This window comes from Aquila chrysaetos, chromosome 7 (assembly GCF_900496995.4).
Source record: "Aquila chrysaetos chrysaetos chromosome 7, bAquChr1.4, whole genome shotgun sequence".
Classification (NCBI taxonomy): Eukaryota; Metazoa; Chordata; class Aves; order Accipitriformes; family Accipitridae; genus Aquila; species Aquila chrysaetos.
Genome location: NC_044010.1, coordinates 33,176,069 through 33,201,849, shown reverse-complemented (window position 1 = coordinate 33,201,849; position 25,781 = coordinate 33,176,069). Strand labels below are relative to the sequence as shown.

General features: G+C 41.4%; 1 protein-coding gene across 4 annotated transcripts in view; it reads left to right on the top strand.

Annotated features, from left to right (window-relative positions):
* KCNJ6 (potassium inwardly rectifying channel subfamily J member 6) overlaps positions 1 to 25,781 on the top strand; it is a 165,253-nt gene that overhangs the window by 64,961 nt on the left and 74,511 nt on the right. Inside the window, exon 1 of one of the 4 annotated variants that reach the window (XM_030020621.1) lies at positions 5,115 to 5,148. The exons of the other annotated variants lie outside the window; for them this stretch is intronic. The gene's annotated coding sequence lies outside the window, so the exon portion shown is untranslated. Of the gene's footprint in view, positions 1 to 5,114; positions 5,149 to 25,781 lie in introns of those variants that run through there. 4 annotated transcript variants of the gene reach the window in all.

Genomic DNA, 25,781 nt, shown 5'->3' with positions numbered 1-25,781 from the left:
ATATTGATCTATTAGATAGACATGCCATACATGCACACTGAACACATGGACTCAAAATCCTTGGGGGTTTTGCTTTTTAAACAACTGATTATTGCCCACGTTCACTAGCTACTTCTACAAACAGCTCAGCAATTTCAGGCTTTAATATCCTCCTCAACTCTCTTCCCACATAACTAGAGGTAATATTGGATGTACTAGGTATTAAAGACCTGACTTTTTTTCATTTAAAGTAGTTTTCATGTGCACAAAGTATTTCTTAAATATCTTAAATGGATATATATACACACATATATGCACAGATTTGTGTGTATATAAATGTATATGTGTCACACAACCTTTGATTAGATTGGGGGAGGTGGTGGTGGACTGACTTCTTGGATAAGAATTTGTTTTGGCTATAAACCTTACACTGCCAGTAACATAAAGAGAAACTATGTACAGCAGATCTGTAAATGACAGTGACGTATGAGAGTAGCAAGGAAAAAGCAGTTCTGTCTATACATATTCTGTGCCCACCAGTCTGCAGTGAAACACTTGAAGCAGCTGTGGTTTCAGAGCACCCTCAAGCTCGGAAGTGCCAGTACTAACATGTCCACGTGTGCTAACTTGCTCACATATTTCCTCCTGGGTTGTCCCACAGGACTTTCGAATCGGTGTCTAAGTACTTTGCAGACAATAAAGGAAGTTATTTCTGTCTCCGCCTCGTAGACAGAAACGGAGGCGGGAGCTCAGACTTACCTGCCAAAGGCCACTAGAGGAAACAGAGACACGGGCTGCAACTAGCGGTTTCCAGAGCCCCAGTCCATCTGCATCCCGGTTGGCCTTCTGCCAAAGGTGCTAAGCCTCAGCAACATCAGGTGCAAAGGCTTGGTAACCGAGATTAAAACCAGAATCTCCAGGTCTCAGCTGAGCACCCAGGAAATGAAGAGTATGTGGTTCTAATGACAGCCAACCACAACTTTAATTAGGTATTTCTGTAAGCTTTCAAAAAGGACAACTAAATGAGAGTTAGGGACCAAGAACTAAACAGCCACCTAATTACAAGGTCATTATTTATATGCCTGTGAATTTTATAAATGAAAGAGAAATGATATGTACAATTAGCCACCTTTTTCACTACATATGCCTGAGTTACACACCGAACATTACTCCTGCAGATGGAGATTTTCCAAAGGAAAAACACAATTAGAGACCATATTATAAGTACTCAAGTCCTAATTTTGCTGACATCGTGGCCTTAAAAAGATCTTTTAATACAGTTATTTTTGCATACCAGCTCTTCTTTTTAAAAGGAAGAGGAAGCTACCTGTCATCATACAATGATGGGATACAGATGGAATACATGTGTATGTTCCATCAACAGCAGATTAAAATACAGATCCCACACTGGTGCAGCAGACTCCCTCCCCCATCCTGTGGCACAGAAATAACTGCTTAAGTGGCAGAAGGCTGCCCTCATCCTGCTTGAACCAAGCACTGGAGAACTAAAGTACACTGAAATAGCAATAGGTGTGTAGCTACCCATGCACCAGTAGTTGGACTACACAATCAGGATACTCAAGAGGAAAGAGGCAGTTTGCTCTGAAACGCAGTGCCAGTGAGTTTGATGGGCAGAGATGCTGCTGAACATGTGATCTGATTCTGCTGCCCCATCCCATGAAAGGCAAGGCCTAGCTTTCATTAATGAAGAGCCCTTGCTGATAAACAACTTCGAATGCACTTCCTTCTTGGCCCAATGGTTTCTGGCAGAAGAAAGCACGGTAGTCATGACCAGACATCCTCACTGTATCTATTTCTGATCAGACTCTGTTTTAAAAGAAGTGAGGTGCTGGAGCAATGTACCCAGTGCTATAAACAACTGATGGATTTGGAGGAATGCTGCCTTTTTGTATGGCATAAACCATAGGCAGAAAGTGGCACCCAGAACCCAGAAGTCATTTACTGAGACAATGCTAGGGAGATTAACATCAGGCCAGAACAAGGCACTCCTAGCCTCCAGTCAAACATAAATGTCTTTCCAAAAAAGTTGCAGGTAGTATAACTTTTCAAAGAAATACCCTCACCCAAAAAAAGGAGGGGAAAAAAAGAAAGAAAGAAAGGAAGCAGTAGAGAGATTAAGCTACCTCAGCATGACAGATACCTGCACCTGCTGTAGGTGGAGAAGACTGCCAAAGCCCTCTGCACCTTTGATGGTGGTGGATGTTCACTCTACTACAATTGTATTCAGAGAAAATCCACGTTCTCCTCTTTCATTTTTTGGTAAAATTTCTGGGCTACTTCTGCCCACTAGTCTTATAAGAATAAAGAAACTAGTCTTCATAAACTGAAATAAATCTACATGGCAAGTGGTTGCTGTTAAAATGTCTGTTGGAGATTTAACATCAAAAAAAGGTGAGCTGGCAATGTATTTGCCTTTGCACATCATATGAAAAGTCATCTGAGAGAATCACTGGCAATGTGTTCTCACAGATACAGTGCAGAAGCACTTCAATTTTTCACTTCTCACTGCCTACAAGACAGATAATACATCACTCAGTCTTCACATCAAGGTCAGCAAGACCAGTTACAACCATGTATGACAACACCTAGCACAACACCTGAAATAGTCATGCATAGAAAAGGGATGTGATTTATCAAGCATTTCATACTCACTTCCAAAAAATCTAAGAGCAGTAAACGAGTTTACTATTTCATTGAGAGAAACAGACATAAATTTTCTCAAATCAGCTAAACTAGTTTCAAAAAGAGCTGAGGATGTGCCCTCTATGTGGGTTCTCCCAAGGGCAGTGCAGCAGAAAGCCCCTGCCTTTAGAATTATAAGGTCTCAGCGCTGCTAATTCCCACAGCGTTCATGGTAAAATCCAGCAACTGTTCAAAGATTATGACTTTGTACTGTGTTTCCATCTAAAAAAACCAGCCTATTGATATGTTTTCATCTTGGTCTTGAATGAATGGAAGAGACTTCCCTATATACTATGAAGAGAGCAATAAGAATTTCACCTTAAAATGGTCTTGAAATATGGTCACATGATAGACTAAGAAAGCTATCTGTTTGGGAGATGGATTTCAATGTAAGGAAAGTATTTAACAAAGCCAATAGATCTGGAGTCACTCCAAGCACACATACATATACAGGTTTTAAAATAAAAAAGAATCAATTAGTTCTTCCATATTATCAATTCATACAAAGCAAAATCTTTATTTTTTGCAATTCCCCCCTGCCTCAAATTGGAAGTATTTAAATGGATTACAGTCCTTTAGCACCATCTTGAGAATAAAGTGACAAAGTTAACATAGTATTATTTTACTGCAGCAGTCATTTCGTCTATAGTAGTGTAGAAGACTGATGGGGTAACTCCTTGTTCTTTCTTCCTGTAATCATTACTTCACATTATTGTATATTCATCTCACTAAATGCATCCCAAGAGCAGAAACGTATGTCACTGAAGATTATTATTTGCTACTAGCTTTATTATATAAGCAATAGAGTTCAGAAAATGATAGATAGCTCTGCAGCTACATTGGCAACACCCTAATGAATTGCAAAGATACATTCTAATGTAAAGATACATAATGTAAAGATACATTCTAACTAGTTTTGATGGAAGACTGTACAGGAAAGTTATCACTCAAATTTTTAAAAGTGATAAATATTATCAAGACTGTAAAAAGATGACAAGTAGGAATTGTCACTCTGTATAGTGTGCAATTATTTATTCCAGCTTCATAATATAAATAAAATGCTCCATGAAAAATCCCTCTTAAATGTTATTTTAAAGCTTTTTCCTATAAATAGCTAGTGAAAGCATTCATTTCCATTCCCTTAATGCATTAGGAACAAAAGGTCACTAAATAGGAATTAAACAGTTAAAAGCAAAAGTTGATAAAATCTTTCTATCTCCAGTGTGCAACAAGACTGACTCTTAAGCAGTGCTTATGAAAACCTAGAGTCACATTCATGTGACACACACATAGGTGTGTACACAGGCAGGTATATACAGGCACACATAAGAAATTTTCTAAATATTCATGTTCATTACTCCATACATCTGAGGTTTCTAGAGATGTGGCACTACCAAAATTAATAATGTATTAGCTGAAATTCATTTCATGCATATTTCAGCAAAGTTGTATAGGCAGTACTTCAAATCACTGCTGCCTGGAAGATTTTAAACTTCTGTTCTGATTTAGTGCTTATGCAAATGCAAATGCAATAGATAAAGCCAGGAGCAGTTGAGGAAGATGCCTTGCAAGCTTCCCCTAACAGGTTTGCCAGTACACCTCATCCTCATGCTCCCCTATCCCTCCTGGTCCTGCAGGTCCTGGTTCTCTCAAACACGTGGTAAAGAGCAGTCGATTATTCCAGCTTCACATCTATGCAGGTCCACTTGCAAGCTCCCCTGCAAGATTCATTTCAGCATTTACAGGCTGTGATTATTTTCCAGTAATGCAACCAAGCATAACATAAGCAGCGTGGCAGCGGGCAGAGTTTGTGGTTCTCAGAGCCAACAGCTGTAAATGTGAGAACCACCAAGGAGCTTCGTCTTGTCTCAGTGTGCGTTCATAGGAAGTTATGTGCATATATTCTTTGTTCAGCCTAAAAAGCCCATCATGATACTTTATAGAGACAAACAAGGTGAACAAGTGCTTTCCTTTCCATCACGCCTCCCTGCCTTGTTCTGCTCCCAGGGTAGCATTACTCATATCACAGGGTAGCTGGGAAGTATGGCACCAATGCTCTAACAACTGAGATTCCTAAGGAAAAACAAGTCCTCTCTGATAGCTTTCCATCTGTCTGTGTTCCCTCAGCGACTTCTGCACCAAGGAAGCCCACAGTTATATTACGTGCCCACATTATTTTCTAAGGACAAGTGCAGAAATTACAGTTGGCTTATGATGCATTTTGCCCTCAGCTGGGAACATACAGACTGAATCATCACCTTTTTCTTCTTTCAGTGCTTTCCACACGGGAGGTGGTCACATCTCCCACTACCACTCAGAACTTGGCATGAATGTCTCAGCCTCTGCAGAGAGCCACCACTCTCCTGTGTCTTGTCCTTGGTTCACTTGCTGAGAGCTCCTTACCATGCCACAGACAAGACTGGGGGTGAAAGGGCCAGGAGGATACTCTATTCCACCATCACAAGGGTATCAGGTTTTCCAAAGAAAACAGAAGATTCTGGTGACAGCACTGTTGATGTCAGTAGTAAGCAAAAACCTAGAGTTCTTCCAAAAAACCTGCCTGAAAATAAATCCCAGACAAAACTGAAAAATAAGCATCACTTCAGCTAAAGTTACATAGCAGATAAAAAGTGCTTCTTAAATCAAAGTTTTTTCAGTAGCTGTTGCAAGGTCTATAAATAAAGAGCTAGAGGTGTATCAAAAGCCTCTTTGGTCCCCCTCTTCCCATAGGGAGCTTGGGTTTGGAACTCACAGCTATGAAGGCATCAGCAGGTTTCTGGTGCCGGCAGTGGCAGTCACTGATGCTGAAGTCAGTGCAACAACATGTCAGAATCTGTGATACTTTATATTCCAAGGTCAGAGCTATAATCTATAAATGAATTAACAGTCAGAAAATAAAATTATGTATAAACAATTAAAAAAAAAAAATCAGAGCACATTCTCATTTGAATGCTTTCCCCAGATCCAGTATCCCTCAGTAGAGCTGCATGTCATATGTCTAGGTCTAGAAGGCCAAAATTTCTCCTGCAAGGCAAAAACACTGTGCCTCCAACACTGTGCCATCTACAACACTGACAACTATTTGGAGCAGTGATGCTTCCTGTTTGCAGCAGAGGTTGATGCACACGGGCATCTTTGCCTATTGACCCTGTCCAGAGACCACTTCAATCTAGCCCATAAACCAAGCAAGTTCAAGGCAAGTGTTATGATTGAACAGTACTTGCACACACTACACACAGCGAGTAGGAAGCACGAAGAAAAGAAAAAAGGGAATGTTTCTAACCATCCATTATAGAAACAAGAATAAAACAATTTGAAATACATCACAATGTTTGTGCAAACAAACAACATGCATGAACTGAGTACCATAACATTTCACATTACAGTTTTTGCTTTGCCTGGTGTTTTGCTTTGAAAATGCATTTGTATTTTCGCCTAGGCTAAAATAGCCAACTGCAGGCTGGATTTTGGTATTCCAGATTTCATATCTAAACTCTAATAAAACCTTGGGAAAAGACCATAGCATAAATTCACCTGTTTATGAGATGCTTAATGATATTTCATCAGTCATAATTTTGTTGTTAAACTGTGTCAGTAGTTACCTAGTTTAAACTAATTCTTATATTCCTGATAAAACAGTCTAATACAGAGGCTTAGAACTAATAGCCCTCCTAGCCAAACTGACAAATGTCCATGTTCCTGCTGCGATAGACTCTAGAGCGCTTTGTTGCATTAGATTGTTGAAAACAGAAGCAGAATTGAAAATCTCAACGTTATTTTGACATAAGAAAGAAACTTTTTACAGTAAGAATCAGTCACTAGAACAAACTTCCCAGGGATGTGGTAGAGTCCCCATTGCTGGAGATTTTCCAGATGTGATTGGACAGGCTTCTAGATAATCTCGTCAGGCTCCCTTCCCCACAAAAGGTTGGACCAGATGATCTTTTGAGGTCCTTTCCAACCTGGGCTATTCTACAATTCTATGAAACCTGACTCTGCCCTTAGAAATAAAATAAATCATCAGTTGTTGTAGAAGTGGATGGAGGGAAGTGAAACAGATGTTGCCCGTGTGAAGGAACACACCATCCTGTTAAAGCCATCTATTTACCTTTGACCTTTTTACCCATACCCTTATTTACCCTTTCTCTATTTGTAATTGTTCATGTAATTACATTACTTTCATCTGAAATGTAGTTCTCCTGGATAGAAGAGCCTCCTTTCTGTAGAAATGAAGGTCATATAAGATCACAGCTCTGTTTATCAGAAATTAGCCAAGAAAATATCAATACAATTTTTATCTAATTAGCCATTATAGGCATTTACTGTTTCCAGTATTCCAGGACAGACTCTAAGGTCCTAATCATGCAACAAGCTTAAATGGTGTGTCTGGACCATTGCACTCTGTTGCTGAACTGGAGCCTTAGGATATATTTGCAGTGCAGTCCCTGCTGCGGCCGTAACTGGTGCAAGCGTTCCCCACTAGTTTTAAACCAGCTGGTTTAGACCTGGCTTGCAGTAAAAAATCAACAGCTTGGAAGTTCACACCAGGCACAAAATCTGCCTGATAAAGTGACAGATCTGGCAGAGGGTAGTAAAGGCTTGTCTTGGGAAAACTAAGGGTGCTCCTAGACGTTGCTATTGGAGGTCATCCTCAGGGGCTCTGCCCAGAGCTCTGAGCTGCCCGGCAGGCAGCTCTCCAATCACTGCAGTTCACAGCATGGAGTTTTAAGGCAAATAATCAGCAGTCTCCATGACATTTCAGGCTCAGTCATACCCCATCATCAATTAAGAAACTGAATAATTAGTCGAGTGGTTAGTCTGGGCTAAGCAGTGTCAGCTCCTTTCCCTTTCAGTGGCAGTAAAGGCAGCTCAGCCTGCAGGGCTTTGTGGATCCTCCTGTGAAGGTACATTGCTCTCTTCACTGACCCGCTGGGGCCATGAGCACCTCTTCAGATCCTTCAGGTCCCTTTCCTGGGACCATCTGCCTGACTTTTAACGCTGTACCAGACCAGGGTTAGAGATACCCTCACAGTTGCACCAGAAGTCTTAAGAAAGACATCTCAAATGTGACTCAAGGGACATACATACATTTTTAAGTGCAGTGTCTTAAGTAAACTCACCATTCTGAGAAGTTCACACTCTCACAGCTTTGACAGAATCACAAGCAGCAATATAACTTGTTTGTAAAGCTGTCTGATAAGAAGCATGATGTTCTGTACACTCTACAGAAATTGAAAATACAGTCCCTGCCCTGGGGCACAGGATCAGAGAAACTAAAACCACTTATGCAACTCAGAGCAAGAGATAATTTAGCAGTGAAGTATTGGAGCTTTATATCTTATACTATTTATTGATTATCAACTCATTTCTTGCAGACATCCCAGATTTTGTGCCTATTTTACACTGAAGTTACAGATCCAGGCTAATTATTTCATTCCTATCGACTGAAAAATCATAAGCAGGACTACAGTAAGAAGACAGTCAGCTAACCTGGGAGAAATTCACATCTGCTTCAAGAATGAGTCAAAGGCATCTACTTGTTCCATTAACTGATCTTCCAGCTGATCACAAGCCAGTTTCACCAATTAGTAATATGAAATGAAAGGATGACTTAGTATGACTACGGACAGCAGCGACCATCTAAAGCTCTCCCAGCTATTGACCAGCAGTAGCAACATTTTATATACCAGCTGCTGTCCAACTTTGGAGAGGTCAATCAATTAAGCACTGCAGCAGTCCCAGGGCATACATATTATGTTCATCTGTGTTATCAATGCTGAAAAAAAATCACAAGATCTCACAGGGAGTCTGAACTGGATATCTGTTTTGTTCTGTCACTTTTCAGTAATCTCATTGTGTCGTGGTTTAACCCCAGCCAGCAACTAGACACCACGCAGCCGCTCACCCACTCCCCCCCCACCCAGTGGGATGGGGGAGAAAATCGAGAAAAGAAGCAAAACCCGTGGGTTGAGATAAGAACAGTTTAATAGAACAGAAAAGAAGAAAGTAATAATGATAATGATAACACTCATAAAATGACAACAGCAATAATAAAAGGATTGGAATGTACAAATGACGCGCAGTGCAATTGCTCACCACCCGCCGACCGACACCCAGCTAGTCCCCGAGCAGTGATTCCCCGCCCCCACTCCCCCCAGTTCCTATACTGGATGGGACGTCCCATGGTATGGAATACCCCGTTGGCCAGTTTGGGTCAGCTGTCCCGGCTGTGTCCTGTGCCAACTTCTTGTGCCCCTCCAGCTTTCTCGCTGGCTGGGCATGAGAAGCTGAAAAATCCTTGACTTTAGACTAAACACTACTAGCAACAACTGAAAACATCAGTGTTATCAACATTCTTTGCATACTGAACTCAAAACATAGCACTGTACCAGCTACTAGGAAGACAGTTAACTCTATCCCAGCTGAAACCAGGACACATTGCCAGTGCCTCCCAGTCTCTCCCAATGTCTCCATTTCCACAGGTATAAGGAGGGGTAACAACACTAATTTGCCTTTAAAGAACTTTACTACACACGTGATATATTATAAGTACATTTTCAGGAAGAATGTTTACAAATATTTAAAGAGGAGTTCAATGACCAAATGCCTTCCAAGTATCTGAAAATCAATCCAACTCTATATCAATGTATTGTGTGCATAGTTTCTAGGTATTGCTACATGTGAAAGTTCCCCAAGCCAAGGAATTCAGTGATTAAAGCCAAAAAAAGACACAAATACAGAAACAAAAGACTAAAGAGCCTACAGTTTGAAGCTTCCGATAACTCCTCAAGCTTTACTTAAGTGTGCAAGGGTAAAATAATCAGTTTGTGTATTCCATAAGCAACCTGAACTTGCATTTCCATTATCATTTATACAGCAAGGAAATGTCTTGCAATAATCAAGTAATAATAATGATACCATTTGTAAATGCTCTTTTAAAAGCCAACTAGGAGTGCAATGAGAAGCTCAATGCATGCTGCAGTGAAAATGTGCCCTGGCCAGTTTGTTCTGCTATCCAAGGAGGATGTAAGAAGTCTTATTAGACTTCTGGCATGACAGCTGATGTTACCACAGGGCACTACAGAGTGGATTAAGGACAGAATTATTTTCAGCTTTAACTCTGGGTCTGAGTCAAGCTCTTCATATTACTTAGCATTTGTATTTGCTTAGGTTTAATAATACTTCTTTAGCTGTTTGAGGGCAAAAAGAAAATAGCCAATTTACTAAGAATGTTTGGCAATGATAATTCAATTTATTTTATTTTTTTGTTATTTAAAAGGACTGCCATATGATTTGAGCTCCTCAGAAACAGTAGTTTTACCTTTCCATAGAACTATAGGGTGAGGCAGTGTTGATCCCTGAGGTGCAAACATAGGCTTATATTTTCAAAAAGTCTGAGCTGAGCTGTGGTGCACTGCAGCAGAAATGTGTGTGTTTGAAGGGGGCAACAAAATCCAAAGACCCCAGTTTCAATCGACATGTGCCAAAAAAAAAAATATCCACTGATAAGACTTGCTAGAGATCCCAAAGGATGTTTAGGGAAATATGGGGAACAGATTTCCTGGGTTCTGTGCCTTGGGCACAAGTACAGTCTTCTTCTGGGACACATTGCAATGTAAATGTAACTAAGGTTGTTAACAGAAATACCTCAGGCCACCACAAATGCCCATTGCTAGCTCCCGAAATAGTGTAAGTATGCCAGTTACCCTGAGAGGAAATCTTGTCTCGTATACACACTCTGCACAGGAAACCAATACAGTATTAATCACTTGAGCCTAATCCTGTTATTCAGCTCACAAGTAAGGAATGCGCTGCTATGTTTTACCTTCATCAACGGCTATGTTTCATCTCATTTGGAAAGATGGAGTAGGAATAGGGAGCTGGTAGAATTGAATTACGCCTATGAAAATGGTACCTTCTCTGTATGCATTACCCAGTGGCAAATACGTTTTTTCAGGTTTACAAGCAAAACTGCTTTTCTTTTACGACGTCTGGTTAACCAGGTGCTATAGTTCACATGCTATTTGGAGTCTGAGCGTGACCACCTCTCCATTGAATTGCAAGTAGCCTGGTGTCCATTTGACCTCTAAGCTGGGAATGAAAAACACCAGTAAACACACAGTGCAGAAGATTAATTTTACTTTTCATGATTAGTGCATGCACACCAACTGTTCCCTTGTTTGCATGCATGCTCAGTTCAAACAAATATTCCAAAAGGGTAGGTTTCTATGCATATTTGCAACAGAGGCAGATCTCAAGCAGAAGGGTAAAGGCAAAGAGGAATCAAAGTTCCCCAGCATGAAATACGTTAACTGGCTTCCTGACATGGAGAGAGAGAGTCCAAGGCACCTTACAAGCCCGGGAGATCCCCTCGGGCCAGAGATGCAGAATTCTGTATTTGTGCTAGAAAAGGCCCTCAGGGATGTGCCAAACTGCCATTAACTAATCAGTGAGCAGCAAATACAGAGTAGCTGCTCTTACTGCCTTCAGTCAGAAATGCCCTGGAGTGATCCTTTCATTGAATTCCCAAAGACTGCTTAGGTACAGGGAGGGGTTTTTAGTGTGCTGTGAATTCCTTTGCAGAGAGTAACAATTTTGAAGGCAACTCAGAAATAGCGCTAAGTCTCAGGATGCAGACAATACAGGTCCATGTCAGCTGGCAGTCACTCTGACAAGCAGATGATATGTTGGGAAGATCCAGAATTTCTCTCTTTCTCCCTCAGGCATGCGCACACAGAAAACCTAACCACCCTTACTCTACAGTGCTAGAAGAACAACACAGTATTTTAAGAGCCCACGATTGTCTGTTACTGCCAGCTCATAGAAAGAAATATTTCTGAAGGAAAGCAGAGGGTTTTTTTCTTCTAGATGGAACTGTGCGCTTGGCAGCTGGGTGAAATGTGTCGCTCATACAAGCAGAGATATCAGTCTCTTGAAGTACCACACCAGCACTAAGGCATAGACAAGAAGAGATCCAAATCAAACTTTGCCCTGAAGCACTTTGTGATGTTTGGCAGAGCTGCTCCAGCAATGGAACTGGTGGCCATGAAATGCAAATAAAACAGAACTCTAAACTACAGTACCAAATATACCAAAGAACCTGCTGATTGCAGTAAAGTAGGCATAAAATAAAGCATGTGCTCTTGCTAATCATTAGTAGTAATATTAATACATGCCACTTTATTTTATTTCAGTATTCCAAACTGTTGAATTGACAGCATCTTGTACCTGTTTTTACCAGGAAAAAGTAGTACATATATGTACACAACCAAATAGATAGAAGTATAGACATACATGGACAGATTTCCATGAAGTCTCCCCAGCTGGTTAGCACAGAGCTAGAAACAGAAGCCAAATGCCTGAAACTCACTCCCTCTGAAAGAATAGCCAGAAAGAGCCTGGCACTCCCAAATTTCCCTGACAAGAGATATTAAGAGGACCTCAGATCCCTGTGAGTCTTATCTGGTGGTTATTACTGAAGCACTAAGAATGATTCAGCCACTCAGAAAAAGTCCTTAGAAAAAAAAAGCAACTATCCCATTTTGCGTGGAGGTTTTTTTGTCTGTCATTTTTTGTGACACTTTTCAGCTCTTTGTCTGCTGGTTAAAAAACAAACAAAAAAAACCCAACTGTGTCATATAATCATTAGATTTCTTTCTTCCTTTGTTCACCTACCAAAATACAATTGCTTCTTTTGGGAGGTAGATTATCTTCATCTATTTTAATGGCATATGATACTCATATGCAGATCAGTAATTTGGAGGGGGTTTTGGTGTCTTGTTTTCCTAACTATCACTGAAATCCTTTCCAAGCCTGCCACATCAAAATACACCATCTTTCATTAAATGTCATTTGGATTGTGTCATCAAGAAGGCACTTTTATTAATTTGCATTTTATCACTAAAGCATGCTTGTGCATATATTCCTTCTTCCTTCCACTTACAGTCCTTATGGTCTTGTAGGCTATAGCTTGGTCTGAAAGCCTCTCATACTGTCTTACCAACTACTGCAGTGGGAACACTGGAGGTCAGACTGGAGATCAGTCATCAGGAATTGCTTCATGAAATGAGCTAACTCTTACCTAACATGATACAGGAGCCAGCAAATGAGAACTGAATCTGTACTCCCTTAGGCCCATCATTTCTTTACAAGAATCGATTCTTCCCATTTTCCTGCCTCCATAAAATATGGAAAAAACAGGAAACTTTACTGTAGCACCATCAAACACTGACTGGTTGGAAAATCCACCCATTTTTCTTACTAAGCAATTTCATTTTATCCTTTTCTTGAAGTTTGCATGCTGTTTGTCTTTACATGACATAGTCCAGGGAGTATTTTATGAAACATCAGAATAATCAGTGACACCACCTAACTTCCAGTGCTGTGTCAGAAAGCTTCTCTTCAAAGGCTTCTGCATAGGTTAGTTTAAATTCCCATTTTAGGTACTCTGAATTAGGGAGCTCTGCAGGAGATCCTCTCCCTCCACTGTCTACAGAAAGAATCTGGGGAGATTGCCATCCAAGCTGACGGAGCCTAGGGCTACATGTATTCATTTCAACTGTAAGTTTCCATATTCACATTACAAATCCAAGCCAGTAACCTTCACCTCAGCATGCATAATTCTTACAAATGAGCATGCTTCATATGACTATTTGTGAAGGAAAACATGGATTTACTAAAATAAAGAGTGGTCATTTCTTTCCTGTAATATCTGACACAAATTCCTCCTTCTTGAAAACCTGTAGTAAAAGTGCAAAAGGCAGCAATGTTTCAGAAAATGTCCCAAGTGGGTCATCCACTCAAGCCAGCCAGGAGTTAGGGGAGTATGCTTCTGCCCTCATACACTGCAGGGGTTAGCTATAGGTTTGCTTTTGCCTCTGTCACCCTTACAGGTAAAAATAAAAACTTTTAAAAATCATCTTAGCCTTCCAAATCAAAACCAGCAAATTTTTAAAACTCTGGACAAACAAAAACATTCCTATAATTTACACCTTCCTAGGTAAGACATTCAGAGGCATGTCTGCACGCTGTAGTTGTCCAGTCACTCATTTATTGTGACAGAAAAAGAAGCTGCATGTGGGAAGATAGTAAAAGAAAGAAATCAAGTAGTTACACCTAATTTGTTACTGAGGGCAACTAAGTTCCTTTACTAGATTACCGCCGAAAACTTTAAATATGAGGTTTCCTTCTAAGGGCCTTAGTAAGTGTTCAAAATACAGTTTGTTTTGGTGGAATAATAGCAACTATGTGTTCTACTGAATGACTCTCATGTGCTTGCCCTCTTGGCTTAGAAAACCACCATCTAGGTTTTTATTTCTTGGTAAATGTGTTTAGACCTTTTAGTTGGTCTTCCCCCAGCTTTTATTGCTGCACACAACATCATATGGTATAGGATATCCCTTTGGTCAGTTGGGGTCAGTTATCCCGGCTGTGTCCCCTCCCAACTTCTCATGCACCCCAACCTACTCACTGGCAGGGCCATGTGAGAAGCAGAAAAGGCCTTGACACTCTGTAAGCACTGCTCAGCAATAGCTAAAACATCCCTGTCTTATCAATTCTGGTTTGGTCATAAATCCGACAGACAGCACCATACGAGCTGCTATGAAGAAAATTAACTCTATCCCAGTCAAAACCAGTACACAGAGCCATTGGCCTCTACCATCAGTGTGGTTGGCTGCAGACCAGTCAGAGGAGTGAAAGAGAAGCCTGTGAGGGAAATCCCGACTCTTGTAGGAAACTTGTAGTAGAAAGAAATGTAGCGGTGGAACAAAAAGACCCTGTTAAGTGTAGTGCACTCAGCCCACGGGATCTTCACAATGTGTCGTCTTCTAGTGGTACTGAATATGGAATATAATAGGAGAACAGCCTTTAAAAACATCTGAAAAATACTTCTGTTAAAAGGCTTTTGGTTACTTATAATGTTTTGCAAATGCAATGTGCCACATACTATGTCCTGGGGTTTTGTATCATAGTGAGATAAGAAGTGTTTCTATTCCAATTAATATACAACATCTGCCTCCACATAAAGGAAGAGACTCATGAGGAAAGATTTCTGATGAGAGCTTACCTAAATAATACAGAGGGAAATATACCAGTTGCTAAGACTCCAACACAATGAGCCAAGGAAGACCCATGTGTGTCATTTTCCTAGTTTTTTCTGAAGAGTCCTTTAAGAAATCTTTTGAGAGTTTTGCAGCCTGCTGGCTGAATCCTTCATCAGTCATTAGGATTGGCTTCTTTCATGTGAAAACACATCAGAACTTCTTTATAACTCTAACTATTTCAGGAAGAAGAATGCAATGTGACATTCTTCGGGTGACATACATTGAATCAGGACATAGCTGTCTTGACTCATATAGCTAGGGACTCAATTCTAATAATGCAGGTTGCATCACAGCTTGATGCAGAGTTCTCAGGGTCAAGGGAGAAGACACAGAACTGAGGGGCAACACTGATTCTCTAAATTATCTTCCCCTTTTGGCACAAGAAGATAAGTGTATTTTGCAACTATCATCATATTTCTGTTACACTGTGATTTCAGAACAAGTCCCCTCCTCCATGTTTGTCACCCAGCCACTTTATGCTAAAGTTGTTGCTTCCATGCAAGAGGCACATTTAATGAGAGAAAGGTTAAATGGCTGATTTCTGTGCACATGAGCTTAGCCTGAAGCCCATGTGATAGCTGGGTAAGTCAGCAGAACATTAGTTGCAGCAAAGTATTTACTTTAGTGTCCAAGCCTGAAGGAAGGTTTGTTCAGTGAGGCAAAACAAAGGGCTGGGCAAAAGAAAAAGGTGCTAGTCAGCTGTTTGGGAACTGATGTTCTTGTTCAAGGAAAGTTAAACCTCTCCATTAGGAAATACCATGGCCCTGATCCTATGCCATCAGCCATAAGCCATCAGAGCTCCAGCTCTCAGGCTGGAGCTACCTTGAGTCTAAAAGGCCTCCTCCTCCCTTCACTGATCACCAAGAAAAGATGGAAGTTAAGTCCATCCCCTACATCCTCACAACATTTATTATCAGAAGAGAAGCACCCTTTTCTGGATTCTCCAAGACTAAGAAGATCTAGAAGAGGATTCTTAAACTTGGAGAAGATGGCTGGCCCATTCTTTGCACTAGTCCTGTCAGTGCCAAACCATAGGAGCTTGCTCAGAGTCTCACAAGTCCTTCAGGGAGCACAAGCAAACCCAAGAGCTAATGCCAGGAGGATATAATCAATTTTGCAAGCTGACTGAAAAGGTAAACAGGATTGTCCATTGAGTGACAACAGACAAATTTGTTTGGCTTACCAACACAGTGAAAGAATCTCCTAGCCATTTAAGTTATTGCTCTGCTGTCCAAGGGGGAGCTGTGGGAACAGGGACATTTGCAGTCTCTGGAACCAACCAGCTGTCAGACTACCTTGAAGCAGTTCTTTCAGATAGATACTTCCTAATTTTGAATTACATGTTACAGCCTGGGAGAGGTGCAGAGGGAAGAAGATTGACATCTGTTCCCAGGGCTTTTTTTTTTTTCCTTTCATCTTCACTCAGTCACATGTGTCCATTCACATCCATCATGAAATTTCTGTGTTCCAAGTAATGGGACCACTGAAGAGCAGAAAGGAAGTGTACAGACCAGGAGTTAAACCCCAGGGTCTGGACTCCAAGGAAGGGACAGGAGATCTCTTAAAGTTTTGTCCCCTCCTTTGCCATCCCTAGTCCCATTACTGGAGAGGAAGTAAATTCTGGCCAAAGACTGTGAGCATGGATACAAAATCAGTCCAAAGTGGTATGTGCTCTGTCACCACCTAGGCACAGCTCTCTTGTGCAGATTCTGGCTTCTTGCAGAAAGAAACCTTTCTTTTCCCCCAAGAGTCCTGAGTCTAAAATGTTTAGTGCAATGAAAGGGCTTCCATTTCTTCTGTTTTAGGATTACTAGTGAATTGAGGCTGTAAATGATTTGAAAGCATAATCTACAGAAAATGTTTAACTGTGAGAGTGCTAAGTGCTGACCTTAGAGAAAATCAGTTATTTTGCTCTTGCATGCCATTGTCTTGTTGGTTCCAAGCTCTGCTCTACAAATAGGAAACGTAGTTCAGTTGCCTTTGAAATTAAACAGCTATATCAGACTCAGCAGTTTGGAACTACAGGAAGGCATCAGTCAAATGGCTTTAATTATTCACATTCTCTCCTTTCTCCCTCCTTTCTTCTTCCTCATTTTCCTCCAAGTGATCAAAAGCTAAGCTGTTTTTTGTGTCATGGAATATCAAGAAAATTTTCTTATGTTCTGTAGATATCAGTCATGATCTCGTACATCTGAGCAGCATGAAAATGACTGCTGTAATGTGATCTAAGCTGCTCCAGAGACCTGACTGATTGATAAATAGACCACATAGGTGCATTGGGTGCAACAGTGCACATTTCTGACAGTGATGGCTGTGAAAGTCTTCATAAGAGCAGAGATGACTTTTTCCCAATGCGCAGCTAAAGTCCCCTAGGCCTCAGATTTCTCCCTTCCTCACCCTCTCATGACCATCCAGTAAGTCCATCCATTCAGTCCATCCAGAGCAGCCCAAGCTACCTGCACATCACATCTTCAGCTCTGGGTACGCATGTAAACAATAAACAACTTCACAGGAAACCATGGTACACCAGAGCCTGTTGCTTGTGCTACTAGCAGGGGTTTTCATTACACATAGAAGCTTCGTTGTCATTATTATTATTAACGAAAGTAGTTCTTTTGGTTGTTAACCAAAAACATATTTCAACAGTTGTCACCACAGATGAGAAACTGGTAAGTCACATTGACAGAAAAACTATTCAAGCCAACCTGAGAACAAAACTCTTGAAACAATATTTGTGTTCTCAGAAACAAGCAAAACTAATATCCAAATTCCTATATATTCCACCAAGATGATGATGAACTGTCAAAATAACACAAAACAAAATCTTATTAAAGAAATAGGAGCCATCAATGACAACTGCTCATTGGTGGTAGAATCATCAAGTGAGCAGAGCGACATTTCTGCCAGGCACGATATGGCAGAAGAGGGATCAGGAAGCTTTCTAAGGAAATCAGATCACACTTGACATACAGCAAGTGTGAAATCCACAGCAATGCTTCCTCTCTTCCCCAGCACAGTCTTGCTGAGCATATTCCTATCCATGCAGCTGGGTCCCTATGAAGCCCTGAAGGACAATTCAGCAAAAACCTTTAAAATACTCCTGAAAGTATGCAAGAGTCGTTCCCTTGCTTGGAATGGTGCTCATTTCCTGTGTTAATTTAACTTGTAATGGCAAGGTATCTTCTGCTACAATCATGAATGTACTTCAGAAATAGAAAATTCAGATTCATATAGGATGCCTGACCAGGAACATTCACACATCTATAAAACTTCCAAATACTGTTTTAGCAAAAGTGGAGTGTATCAAAATCCCTTTTCCTTAACAGCAGGGCATTCTTCAGTCTGCATCTTCTGCCCACCACCTCCTTCCCAAGGTCTTCCAGTCTTTCTTCCTTCATCCTTCCCAATTCTTTGGACAGTCTTCCACCCAAGTACCAGAAAGACCAGCAGGCAAGCAAATTGGTGATCGACCTAGCTACATTTCGTCTTGCACCACCACAGATTTCCGTCAACATGCAGCTGCTAAGCAGGGGGGAAAGGTCTTGCCTTGCCCCTTCTCATAATTTCCTGCAGGGTAGCTTGAGAAGGGAACGGTCCCTGCGAAGAGATGTGATACTCTTCACTCTGTGCACATTGACTGATATTTGTGCTATACTCCATTTGAGTAAGGTGAATTTGAAAGGGAGAGCAAGAGCTACACGCCCCTCCATATTCAGTAATAACTGGTATAAAACAACCTAGTAGCAGAAAGTCACGATGCTCTGAGTTGCAGCTTCCCTGAAAAAAAGAGGATGCAACCTCCTTTCTCCCTTTTTTCTTTGTTAAATAGGGAAGAGTCACTTTTTCTAAGAAAAGCAAATTGCTCTGCATCTTGGTAGTTTAGATTAGCACACTTTCATTCTCATTTTCTGCCACCTACGTTTCATTTGGCCTGTCGGCAACCCCAAAAGCGAACAAGGACAATGCAAAAATCTCACCAGCATGCAGTCATGAGACCACACTCCCTGGCTGACAGCACTGTGGGAAGCCTGGAAGCACAGGAGCTGCATAGATTCCCTGCACATTTTGAAGAGGTGATATAATTTGAGCAGCTTCATTATAAAAGGGCAACCATTAGGAGAGCCAAGCGACACTAATGAAGCCTTGGGTATTATCGCACATTGATTAAATACTGTTTAATGTCTAAAAATGACAGGAAAAAAAGGAGCTCAGGGAAGCCCAAAGGAGCAAAGGAAGTCAGCAAGGCAAATAAATCTGCAGTGATTCTCTCATACTAAACAGACTTATTTTGATAGGAAAGGGACAAGGAAGAATATGCAGCAACATTTAGAATTTTCTAGCATCTTCCCATTCATTCTAATTAAAAACATTAAATGCATTCAACACATGTAACAATAGCTTTATTATCTTCATATCCCATTCCTGCAGGAGAAAAGAAAGCTCACATCTTATGGCAACTTGTAGTCTAACTAAATCTTCCACTACATGAAGTTCTTCACTTCATCCTTCTTCCTGCATTTCCTGCATATTAGCTGTATTTACATATCAGTCACACCTTACACATCAAAAAATAATTTTCTTCCTTCAAAATAATTCATATCAGACAAAAGCAATTAATATACAAGTAAATAGAATGAAATGCAAAGCTAATGGCAAACTTACCTATTAATCTGCTAGCTTTGTTTTCGGTAGGTGTCTTGAGGATAAATGCAGTATGACTACTCAATTGAATATTTTTTGTGGGTTATATATTTGAAGATTTGAATTCTGGCTTTTGTACATTGTCTAGATTGAACTCATTATTGTTTAGAGCAACAGTTTTTAGAATGTTAATCCTGCTCTGAACAAACTGAATAATAAAAGACGCCCGCAAGTGTTGTTAAGAAAGTCAAGTGTTGTTAAGATTTGTTCATCCTTTGAAACAGTTGAGTTTTAAAATCTATGAAGATACTAGAAGGGATGCTACCTATTAGCATTTGGGCTTTAACTAATGCTAGAGTATAAGTTAGGTGAAATTCCCAAGGAGCAGGAGGACTGAGCCCAAACTGCATCATCTCTCTGAACAGCACTTACTTCAGGTTTCTCCACTTCCAGTCATCAGCCTGTCCTCTGTTAATCTGCAGTAGCCTCTCATTTGCTGATTTCTTTCTGCTCAGAGGCTACTCCAGGCCAGCAGGTTGACAGGCAGCTCAGGCTGCTGTGACAGCTCAAATTTTCACACTGGCATTTCCTAACTTGTAGCTCACAGATAATGTACTGGCCAAAAGATTCGGCCGTTCTGTTTACAGCCTGATATTTTGCCCACTGCTATTTACACATTTCTTCAGGCTAAAAGACGGAGAAAATGTGACATTGCTGCTTGTCCAGAGGCAAGTAAATACCGGGGCTCCCCGTCCTGAGCCCTAATCTAGCGTCCAGGCAAACACAAGGAGTTATGGACATCTATTCAGTGTCACAGGGGATTTAAGTGTGGCCAAATTAACCTAATTGAAGTTCCCAACTGTATCACCTATTGTTAAAGCTGCCTTATAATTCCCAGTACAGCAACAACTTCAGCTTGTTTTAACTCCCATCAGAATAACTGCTTGGGCTGAAATTTTCCATGCTGAGGGTCAGCTTCAGTCAAAGCATTTTACTGGATGTGGCTGGGAGAAATGAAGAGAAATTAAGAAATGTACTTATTCAGAAGGTCCAGGAAAACTTCACATTCCCACCTGCTTGAGCACATACATTATGGAAGAGCATTTAATTACACAATACCACCGTCTCTTGTTTCCATGGGTCCTGTCTCATTCAGTGCACAAATATGCATAGTGCTCACTTGACTGGAAGATATTCAGTATTTTGTTTTATTCTTGTTATTCAATGTGGCTTTACACTGTCTTCTTGCAGATCATTTACCCGCAGCTCAGCAGACAGAATTACTGACTTCCTCATGGGCTTTGCTGCAGAGCCACAGTAAGACAAAAGAAAACTGACAGAAATTTGCACTGTGTTGCAGAGGCTGACCTTAGTAATAGACTATGTGGAATAATAGATAATTGAGCTAGGCTTGAAAGCATGGCAGCAGAAAGAGAAATGGCAGTAGATAATTACTTTCTATTACCAAAGAACATCCCTCTCTCAGTTAACACCCAGGTCCAATTAATGGTTTAATTATATTCTAAAATAATTGGTTATATTACAGTAAAACCACATATTTTTTGCATCCTCTTGCCTCTGCCTTCTTAACATCTTTTTCCTCCCTATATCAAGAATAATTTGGGTTGCAACTTGCTCTGTTCATGTTGGCCCCTGCATCCATGTCAACCCCTGCTGAATTCAACAAGGCAAGATAGAGTGGAAGGAAGGGAGATCAAGCTAATTATGCAGTGTAGATCTAAAACCAGAGCTCCTAAACCTGTTTTCATCATACATAGCTTTAGGTACCTACCAGAGGGGGCTGTGTTAGAGGAAGCATGGCCATCTTTCATAGACAAAGCAGACAGCACATTGAAAGATTATCCAAACGTATGGGCAAAATTATCCCCAGATGGTGCTGAACTCTCTCCTTTGACCATACAAATGACCTGTTGACACTGAGCCCAAATCATAGAATCATTTAGGTTGGAAAAGACCCTTAAGACCATTGAGTCCAACGGTAAACCTAACACTGCCAAGTCCACCACTAAACCATGTCCCTAAGTGCCACATCTGCACGTCCAGGGATGGTGATTCAACCATTTCCCTGGGCAGCCTGTTCCAATGCTTGACAACTCTTTCAGTGAAGAAATTTTTCCAAATATCCAATCTAAACCTCCCCTGGCGCAACTTGAGGATGTTTCTTCTCATCCTACCACTTGTTAGTTGAGAAAAGAGACCGATACCTACCTTGCTACAACCTCCTTTCAGTGAGTTGTAGAGAGCGATAAGGTCTTCCCTCAGCCTCCTTTTCTCCAGGCTGAATAAACTCAGTTCCGTCAGCTGCTCCACGTAAGACTTGTTCTCTACATCCTTCTCCAGCTTTGTTGCTCTTCTTTGGACATGCTCCAGCACCTCAATGTCTGTCTTGTAGTGAGGGGCCCAAACTGAACACAGTATTGGAGGTGCAGCCTCACCAGTGCCGAGTACAGAGGGATAATCATTTCCCTAGTCCTGCTGGCCACACTATCTCTGATATGAGCCAGGATGCCATTGGCCTTCTTGGCCACCTGGGCACACTGCCGGCTCATATTCAGCTGGCTGTCAACCGACACCCCCAGGTCCTTTTCCACCGGACAGCTTTCCAGCCACTCTTCCCCAAGCCTGTAGCATTGTATGGGGTTGTTGTGACCCAAGTGCAGGACCCAGCACTTAGCTTTGTTGAATCTCATACAATTGGGCTCAGTCCATTTATCCAGCCTGATTAGACATATTAGCTGTGGTATCCATACTTTGGCAAGATCCAAACAAGCAGTAGTCAAGAAAAGCGAAAAGCAAAGATGTACTTACGCTGATATCTATTTCTGCACTGTAGACATGGACAGTCTGAAATCATGTTCCAAATCCAGTCAGGGTGCATTTGGCCATGACTCTTCTCTGCACATCCTGGTCCTTCAGCCAGCATGCATTATCTTCATATCAAGTATGTCACATGAAACATCAGGAGGATGCCATGTGTCATCAGATGGCCAGCAGTTCATATGAGAAAAATGTCATGGTAAAACCACACCAAAGTGTAGACATCTCCTCCTTGATCAAGCATATGGTGAAGGAATAAGCTTAAACTAAGGCTTGAACAACTGTAGGTCTTTTGCTGAAAGCAAGAGCCATAACACATGAAGGGCCTGCACAAGGCACCCCATCCCTCTCCTCTTTCCCCATAAGACAATTTTCACACACTGGTTTCTTGTATCTTCCAGACCCATGCAGTGTCTTACTTGCACTGTAGCACTTTAATCAGATGACTGAAAACTGGTAAAAAGGACAGCAAAGAAAAGAACAGAGTTAGAAGGCTTCATGTGACTCACAACCACATAAGTAAAATAAAACAATTTCAGAGACACCCACCTCCTTCCATTAAAGGAAACTCCCCAGCAATCCTGGGAAAAGCAAAACAAACAAAAACTGGCTACAGAAAAGGGAGACAATTGTATAATTTTACAGATCTGCATCATTCAGGCACTGATAGGGGCTGGGGACAGCCCCAGTGGGGTCGAGGAGAAAGAGAAGGGGATCTTCTTGTGCAACAAGACCAGCTTGAAAGCACATGTGCTGCACAGATCAAGCTACAGCTCTGCTGTGCTTACCCTTCCCAATAAATCCATACCTTCACATCAGCAAGGAATACAGCCTCTTCTGTGCTGGAATGTGGATTTTTTTTCCTACTTTCTCTACGGCTTTTAAGGCCAGAAGAGACCAAAAGTTCTGTATAACACTTGCAAGAATATGTCATCCAGTTACCCCTGTAGAGGGGTTATTACTTTGCTAATGCATTCCTCCTACACTCCATTTCCAAACTAAAAAAGAACCCTTCTGCCTAAAAGCATGTTTGTTTGTTTTTGATGCCAATTATATGAGCTGATCTATTAGAAGATACAATTACATTCCACAGGCAATGTGGAGTCACCTTACCTCCCATGTGAGAGTAACTTCAGGAATAGCTTCCCACCCTGTTAAAAATAAGTCACTCCTTTCTTGTTTAGGTTTCTTTTATGGCTTCCAGCCTTTCCAGTCCCATAATTTCTTCCTGTTTCTGATTCTGATTTCTATGCAAGCCCAGAAGAACATTGCCAGTATTATGAACAAAGAAGAAATACATCTGAGTACTATCTCAGAATGAAGGAGACACAAAAAAGCAACAAAACCCCAGAATAGAAAGCCAGCTCTTTTGCTGAACTGTTTCTTTTTGTACCCACGTGTACCATAGCTCCTAAATTGCCCATGCATCTCATCCTTCCTTGCACCTGTCTCAGTTTTCAAACCCAGCACTTCACGCAAAAGATATGCCTAACAGCATATTTGTAAGTAAGTGCTGGGAGATAAGGGGAAAAGCCGCCTCTGATGTCAGACTTGGAGGCAGGGTGTCTGCAGACTGCATTTTCCCCTATAGGAACCATCCGCTGCTTGGTATGCACCGCAGGCTTTGTCATCTTTACCACACGCTCCCTACAACCGTCCTTGTAAAGCAGTTCAGACAGAGGGCAATGAGCCATTTCCAGGGGGAAGGGAGGGGGATCGTGTACAATATCTGTCCAAGGAAACAAATGGGCAGGATGTGGAATAGATCCCAAGAGAATCCTAATCAAGTCGGTATCAAACAAACCCTCCATATGCTGAAGGAACATAACACTAAACTCCTTTTGAAGTTAGAAGTAGTACAGTCCTTTTCTATTAATGCACAAGTAATAAGGCTACATCTTAGTGTGGGTTCTGATGGTTTTTGTCCGTCCCCGTCCCGTCCCGTCCCCCCCCCCGCAATATTTGAAGTACTTCTTAAAAATAACAAAAGTGGGGAAATTACATTCATGGTTTTCTGTTTCAAATATTTATATGTTTTTACAAAAGTGGGGGGAGGAGTGCTGGGATGTACATATACATGCAAATAAACATCTGGGAACTGATCAAACCATTGAATGCAGGAAAGTTTTGGCAATCAAAGAGTATGCATGCAGATCTAGGCACAAAAGAAGAGAAGAATGTATCTTTTATAGGAAAAGACGTGGGGGAAGGCGAGCAGGCAGCCAGCAAGCAAAGGATGGAGTTGTGTTATTCAGCAAGCAGTTCTCCACATCAAAGGGAAGCCTGCTTGTCAGGTCAGACAGTTGGCACAAGGAGAAAAAGAAGAGCAACAAAACCCAGAAAGGTATTCAGGCACTGCCTTATGGAGGGGGGTTTCACTCCTCACCATGCCAGCCCCATATAATGCAATCCTGCTGGGGCAGAGAAGCCCTCCCTCTCTCAGCCACCAAGTGCTGCCCTGGCCCTGCAGGCCAGAGAACCCAAACCTTGTTTGTAAGAGCCCACAGCCCTCTCTCCACTTGCGTAAAGCAGCTAAAAGCCACGAGAGGTTTATCTGCACTGGGCAGATCCAGTGAGCAAACGTCTTGGTTTGCAGCTGCTGACATGGCTACCTGGCTGAAAAGCATTTTGCTGGTAGGTATCTGCTACCTGCAGGCTTGGGCAGCTGGAGAAGGAGGTAGCATTCAGTGCCGAACAAGCTAAGTGTAGCCATCTTACATCAAATGTGTGCACAAATGCATGTAGTCTGAGAGGTGACTTCCATTGTGGAAACTGCGCGGTGCAGCCCAGGCCCAAGGCAAAGAGAGGGATAAGGGGCACCTTACAGAAATCGGCATATCAGGCAGCAACAAGAGGCTGAGTCAGCACCTCAGCAAGGAAGACTTAGAACAGCTGGTGAAAGAGAGACATTTTTTACCACAATTCAAAACTCCCCTGATATCACCAAGCAAGCAAGATTCAGACTACACCCTAAAGAGGTACCTAGCACTGGCTGACTTTTACCTCTGGAGACATGCTCTTTGTAACCATCCTTGCTGAAATTAAAGAAAGTGCATTCAAGATGCTTTTGGTCTGTTGTGCTCTTGAGTATCGTAATGGCAGTGGCTAATACCTGGAGGCTATCATCATGGAAGATGTGAATTTTACTTTAATTTCCTTTCCAGTCTTGGCACCACTGAGAGGTAAAAAATCTGAGCCATCTGTGAAAAGACTTCAAGGGAGTTTCTTCTGGCATACAGATGTTATATCTTTTGCTGAGGTTAGGTACATAAGGATCTGTTCATTTGTCATAAAAAGCAGGTTCTTCTTGTCCATTTCCAAAACACAGGCCAGCTTCCAACAAAATCAAACTGCTTTTTCAAACAATGCAACATCCTTTCTCAATTAAACAAAGTGCATATTTCATGATAGCATCTGGCAGGTGCAGAATTACAAATGACTACCACATTTGTTTTTGCTGGAAACCTTGTTCATGCCATGAACAGAATTGTTTTGTCAGTTTATTTGAAGACAAGG